Genomic DNA, 7,243 nt, shown 5'->3' with positions numbered 1-7,243 from the left:
CTACAAATACTACTTGGTAACACTACAATATTTACAGAGCAACACTGCAATCTGGTAAGATAAAAAACTATTACGAATAATACAAGCACATAACACTGTAATATTCATAGAGTAACACTGCAATCTAGTACATATTGAAAATAAAGAATGTCGATTTTGCCCTTCATCGTAGTTTTATGTTCCAATTTAATTAAAATATATCGCCATGTGACAGCTTGGGAATCACACGATCTTCAGATAACGGCCTAAAATGGTGGTATGGTTTTATAATAAAAAGGGTTGTCATATTAATACATCCATATATAATGGTATAACAAGATATTTAGTAGTTAAATTAAATAAAAATAAAATAAAAGAATGAATATAGTAAATAAATAGAGTGAAAAATGGGATAAAGAACAAAGAGCTCTGTATAATTAAAAAATTTAAGTAAGAGACTCTAGGTATTTTGATTTTTAGAAAAAAATGATTTCAGAATAACTAAAAAAGAATATGATTAAATTTTAGTAGAATAGGTAGGTAGGTGGAGTATCACTTATTAGGCCATCTCCAATCATTTACATCAAACTTAAACTGATTTTTGGGTATATATTAACATCAAAAGTAATTTTACTCTAATCATCTACACTAAGCTCAAATTCAAAAGAATATTCTATATCCACCTACTTTTTACATCGTTTCAATTGTACCTACATACTTATTTAAATTACATATTAACCCACAACATTATAGTTCTCCCTCCGTTCATTGAAGATGACCCACATTCTAACGTGACTCAATTTCCACATATTTTTCGTAAAGGCTCCCCATAAGACTGGTTCTTATTCCCTCAAGCATGTCTATTGTTTCCCGTCCCATAAAAATAAGACTATTTTCTATTTTTGAATGTCCTTAAAAATATCCCCCTCTATCACTTCTTTCTCTTAATAAGGTGAGTATCATTTTTCACTAACAGTTCTATACTTACTTTTTCTATCTATCTATCTCTTACTTTATCAATTTTGCATTAATTCCCATGTCATTCCAAATGTTCATATTTTTTTGGGATGGATGGAGTTTATGTATACTTCTAACCTTCTAAATAACGGAACTAAACATTTACAGACATTTTTTAGTAATGCATTAAGTATTTTATTGGTGTGAGAAAAGTCTTGCAGAATCTGCTTGGGTTCTAGTTTATTAAATTGGCAAATGCATGCTCTTATGCACAATTTATTAGCACAACAACGTATACAACGTAGAAATAGTATAGCTAAAAATAAACACATGATATCGAACCTAAGGAATAAATTTACATGCTGATGATGAAATAGTTGGCTTCATATACTACTTAGAGAAATGAGGTTTTGGTTGGTTTTGACTAAACTAAAACAATAAGCAAGTAAACAATGTAGAATAAAGTATAAGTGTTTTGCCGAAAATATCTTAATTGACTTGGATCGGAAAGTAGTAACTAACAAAATGTAAATTTTGTGATATTTTAGATCAATTTTAAAGCGGATGAGAAATACCAAAAGTTAGTCAAAGTTCATAGTTTTATGGACCAATATTCCTTTATATATAGAAAAAACTGTTGGAAATAAAAATATATTAATTAATTTAAAGCCCATAGCAGTAATTAATTAATGGATATTGACATTTTAAACACATGAAATATTATAAATCAAAATGGAACCCAATTACTCCTTCCGTCCCAAAAAAAGCGAGATGCTTATTTTTTGCACTCGTTTTGGAGAAATGAAATAAAATAGTTGAAGTAGAAAGAGAGAGAGTAAAGTAGACATTATTTTCTATTTTATTTTACTCTATCTCTACTTTACCTATTTTAAACGAGTATAAAAAATAAGTGCATCGCTTATCTAGGGACGAAGGAAGGGAGTAATATTTAAGATCGTTTTCAAATTTGCTCTAATAAAAATTTTAATTGTGGTTTAGTGAATACCTTTACTATGGTTTAATAACTCAAATAAAATATAAAATAATCTCAATGCATTGTATATAGCGCTGAAAAATAAAACTATTATTGTTGCTTTCAGATATTAATTCTTTTATTTAATAACTCAAGAAAAATATAAAATGATCTTGTATGTAACGCCGAAAAATAATATGATTGTTGCTTTCAGATATTAATTCTTTTATTTTATACCAATAAACGGCCGGACAGCTCCCTTTGTTAAATATACAAGACTTTTACTATTTTGGATAATCTCATAAAAATAATAAATGAATATTATTTGCACTAATACAATGTGTACAGCCCATCAAATTGGACTCCCTTTGTCATATAGTAAAACTTTTTATTTTGGCCATATCATATCTTGCATTAAAATTATTTGGGTCAATATAAAAAATCATTCCACGAGATATGCAAAATATGTTACAATATAGGTGTCAGTATTTATTTAAGTCATATTTAGTACAGCCAGTGGCGGAGCCAGAATTTTTACGATGGAGGGGCCCAAAAAGAAGAAAAATTTTAGGGGGCACAAAAAGAATTAAAATTTTAGCTCTGGCATTGTTAATAATTGCGGGTATCTCTTGATGTTTTTGTCATCACAAGTAGTCGGAGGTAGACCCTCTAATATTTTGTCTTTTTTATCATATAGAAAATCTTAAAATTAAAAGAAAGTTTTCAAATATGTAGTACTCAAGAATAAATGCATATCCAACAAATTTAATCACTTCAAGAATAATTGATATAAGCAATTTGTGATGACCTAAAAAAACTACTAGTAATAAAATTAAGTTTTTTCATAAGTAAAACAAAATTGGTTAATTATAGATATTAAAAAATAAAATGTAGTTAAAACTATTAGTTATATTACAATAAAAAGTAGTTAAAATACTATTACATTGGGCAAAAGTAGTTTAAAATAGTTACTGACATTGGGCAAATATATTAAAACTGAAGGTGTAAGTGGAAGTCGAACTCTGATAGGAGTTAAGTATAGACGCTTTGCCAAGTGAGCCACGGAATTTACATTTAAATGTTTTACGAATATATATATTATACTTAAAGTTCAAATGGCTGGGGGGCCCAAGAGCCCCTCATGCCCCACCGTAGCTCCGCCAGTGAGTACAGCCCATCAAATTGGACTCCCTTTGTCATATAGTAAAACTTTTTATTTTGGCCATATCATATCTTGCATTAAAATTATTTGGGTCAATATAAAAAATCATTCCACGAGATATGCAAAATATGTTACAATATAGGTTTCAGTATTTATTTAAGTCATATTTAGATTTGTATTGCAACCCTCCTGTCATGCATGGCAATTAAATTATTTGAGTCATATTTAGATTAGTTTACGCTCTTGTCGTGCACGTCAATTTTTAATTGCTTTAATGCATTGGTTGTAGTAGTAGGGACAAATGCCATATTTAGATTAGATTTGCAACCCCCTTTCATGCATGGCAATTAAATTAATTAAGTCATATTTAGATTAGTATTTACGCTCCTGTCATGCACGTTAATGCATTCGTAGTAGCAGGGACAAATGCCCTCTCCCAAATTTCTCACCTATAGTAGTTTAGTGTCACAGTCACACTTTGTACTTAAGCATCTAACCTAACTTGAATTTCCGACTAATCAATTATTATTCATTGCATAGTGCAAGGACAATAAAATATTGCTATACATGTAATAAACAATCTCGTATTTCCATGATAAATCATACTATGTAGTATCATAAACTTCATTCGTTGGCAATTTATACCCAAATTGGAAATTCGACCAAATTAACTCTAGTTTTTCCAAAACGAAAATTCTACTCAAATTAAATTTAAAATAGTATAGCCATATAGTACAAGAAGTTTGTTTTTAACTACATATATAGGGGAGCATTAGGGTGACACCATGTTTAGAGTGACATCATAACACTAATCCTAGCCTTTAGATCATTAAAATGGATGCCTAGGATTGAATTGATGAAATAGAGTTCGGATTACAGTCCTAAGTGTTGGATATTGCAGATGTGAATATTTTAGTTAATTCCCAAAAATTTAAATCAGGAACGGATTTGGTAATATAACTGCAAATACTACTTGGTAATACTGCAATATTTACACAATAACACTGCAATATGGTAAGGTAAAAAATTATTATGAATAATACAAGCACGTAACGCTGTAATATTCATAGAGTAACACTGCAATATTCACAGAATAACACTGTAATCTAGTAACAGACTAAAATAAAGAATGTCAATTTTGCTCTTCATCATTTTTTATGCTACAATATAATTAAGAATCACCCGATCTTCAAATTTAACAGCCTAAAATGGTGGTATGGTGTTATAATAAAGAGGGTTATCAACAGGGGTGGAGGCACGGTGGGGGCGGGGGGCCCTGGGCCCTCACCCATTTTGATATTTACCCTATATAATATATATATGCAAATATTTTTGTATGAAAATGCTAGCACAGTTGGACTGGATCTTGGTGAGTTATGGAGTTTGATCCCTCCTTAGAACATTATATTTTTTTGAGTTGGTTTCTTCTAGTTTGGTTCATTTGTTCTTTATTTATTAATAATATTAGTAATTTTGTATAAATAATTTTAACTTATGATTATAAGTATAATAAATTTGATTTTGATGCTATGCATGTATTTTGTTTGTGGCTTTTTCTTGTAATTTCTGTTAGTTTTTTCATATTCATTTATATTTTATGGATTTTCTCACATTAGTAACTTTTATTGACTTTCACTAGTGATTTTGTATATATATCACTTTTAATTTATAAAAAAATTATGATTTTTATAATTTAAGAAAATAAAATAATTCTTTGATTTCATAAATAATTAATAATATTATATGATTATAAAAATAAATTTTAATGTGACCCTCTTTACTATAAAAAATTTATAATAGAAAATAACTTTTGATCTAATGAATATCAAAATATATCATTATAATATTAGTAAAATATGTTATGCTCTACAAAATCTATTCACTAATTAATTTCTCACCATCCGTTTCTCACGCTCGGTTTTGTTATGGCTGATGTTTCCGTGTCGTTAGCACTGAACAAACTCAACAAATTTTAGTAGTAGTTTGGGCCCTCCACCATTAAAGTTCTGGCTCCGCCACTGGATTTATCAATTTAATACATCTATATACTATGGTACAACAACTGAGTTAAATAAAATAAAATAATGAATATAGTGTTGGATATTTTAGTGTAATTGGATTAACTTGATTGATCAGTGTTGTTATAATGATACATCATTTAAGTATGGAGGTGCGGAGTGCACGCTTATTTGAATACATTATAACGGGGGTCCGGGGGCAGCGCCCCCGGGTAGCGGGGTCCAAGGGGCGGCAGCCCCTGGCGGGGTCCAAGGGGCAGAACGGAGTTGCTGTTTCAGAAATTCATCCGAAAATGTAATTTCTGAAAATCGAAGGACTAATTTGCAATTTCGAAAACCTTTTGAAAATCGGTTATTTTCAGTTGATTTCCCAACAGATGCACTGTTTCGGCAACAGCTGCATCGGTTCATCTTCTTCTTATTCTGATCAACTCTTCTGGTTCATAATCTCGAATATACATCTGAATATTCTGAATTCTCTGAATTTTATCCGATCAAATAACTTTGGTAGAACCACCGAAATTGATTTGATCTGAAAGTGTATTTGCACGACTTTCAGAAATCCATTTTCTGTTCTCTTTGTTGTATCTCCCTGACAAAGATCAAATCAATATGTCGAACAAAGAAACGATGAAAGAAGGAGCGAAAGGTTTCGCGAAGTTGGATAAGTTTGCTGGCCAGGACTTTCGACGCTGGTAAAAGAAGATGCATTTCATGCTGACAAATCTCAAGGTGGTGTATGTTCTGAGTACTCCCATGCCCGAGGCTGTTGAAAATGAAACTCTGGAACAGACGAGGAGGCGGATGAAGTGGGAGAACGATGACTACATATGTTGGGGTCACATCTTAAACGATATGTCTGATTCTCTGTTTGATGTGTATCAAAATGTTGAGTCTGCCAAGGAATTGTGGGATTCCCTCGAAGCCAAATATATGGTAGAGGATGCCTCTAGCAATAAATTTCTTGTTGGTAATTTTATTAACTATAAAATGGTTGATTCGAGGCCTGTCATGGAACAATACAACGAGTTGTTGAGAATATTGGGACAGTTTTCCCAATATGATATGAAAATGGATGAATCCATTTCTGTCTCTAGTATTATTGATAAACTGCCACCTTCTTGGAAGGATTTTAAAAAAAATCTGAAACACAAGAAGGAGGAATTGAACTTGGTTGAACTTGGAAGTGATTTCCAGATTGAACAGTCCATACGAGATATGGAAAAGAGTTCTGTTGGTAATACTAAAAACATCGTTGGTTCTTCTGTGAACATGGTGGAAGAGGATGAATCCTCAAAGGCTGGTAAACGGAAGTTTCAAGGCAAACGAAAGTTTCAAGGAAATTACAGTAAAGATGGGAATAAGAAGCCCAAACTGACTTGCTGGAAATGTGGCAAATCCGGGCACTTCAAGAAGGATTGTAAGTCTGGAAAGGGTAGAGGAAAAGGGAAAAACGAGGCTGGTCCAAATCGATCCAAGGATCCTGAAAAGCAATCAGGTTCGTTTCTGTACCTAATGATCATTCGGTTGAGAATTATAATGCATCAATAATCTCTGAAGCATTTTATGTGCAGGATGATGATCTCTCATGGTGGATTGATTCGGGTGCAACATGTCATGTATGCAAGGATCGTCAATGGTTCAAGAACTTTAAACCAATTGAAGATGGATCTTCCTTGAAGATGGACAATATTGCAACTGAACCAATCAAAGGAATAGGATCTGTTAGCCTAGTATTTACCTCTGGAAATTCCTTATTGTTAGAAAATGTAGTTTATGTACCTGGAATTCGTAAAAACTTAGTTTCTGGTATTGTATTGAATAGTTGTGGATATAAACAAGTATTAGAAAGTGATAAATATATTCTGTCAAGGCATGAAAATTTCATTGGTTTTGGTTATCTATGTGGCATGTTTAAATTGAATTTAGATGTCTCTTTTGTTAATAATTTTGTTTGCATGACTTCTACTAGTTCTAGTAATCATGTTAGTAAATCAGAATTGTGGCATGCTAGACTTGGACATGTACATTATAAGAGATTGAAAGATATGTCGAAAATGAGTTTAATACCAGCATTTGAGTTGAACAATGAAAAGTGTAAAACTTGCATGTTAACTAAGATAACTAGACAACCTTTCAATAAGAATGTCAATA

The sequence above is a fragment of the Salvia hispanica genome, chromosome 6, assembly GCF_023119035.1.
Source record: "Salvia hispanica cultivar TCC Black 2014 chromosome 6, UniMelb_Shisp_WGS_1.0, whole genome shotgun sequence".
Taxonomy (NCBI): Eukaryota; Viridiplantae; Streptophyta; class Magnoliopsida; order Lamiales; family Lamiaceae; genus Salvia; species Salvia hispanica.
The sequence above is the reverse complement of the archived record's forward strand: the minus strand, read 5'-3'. Positions refer to the sequence as shown.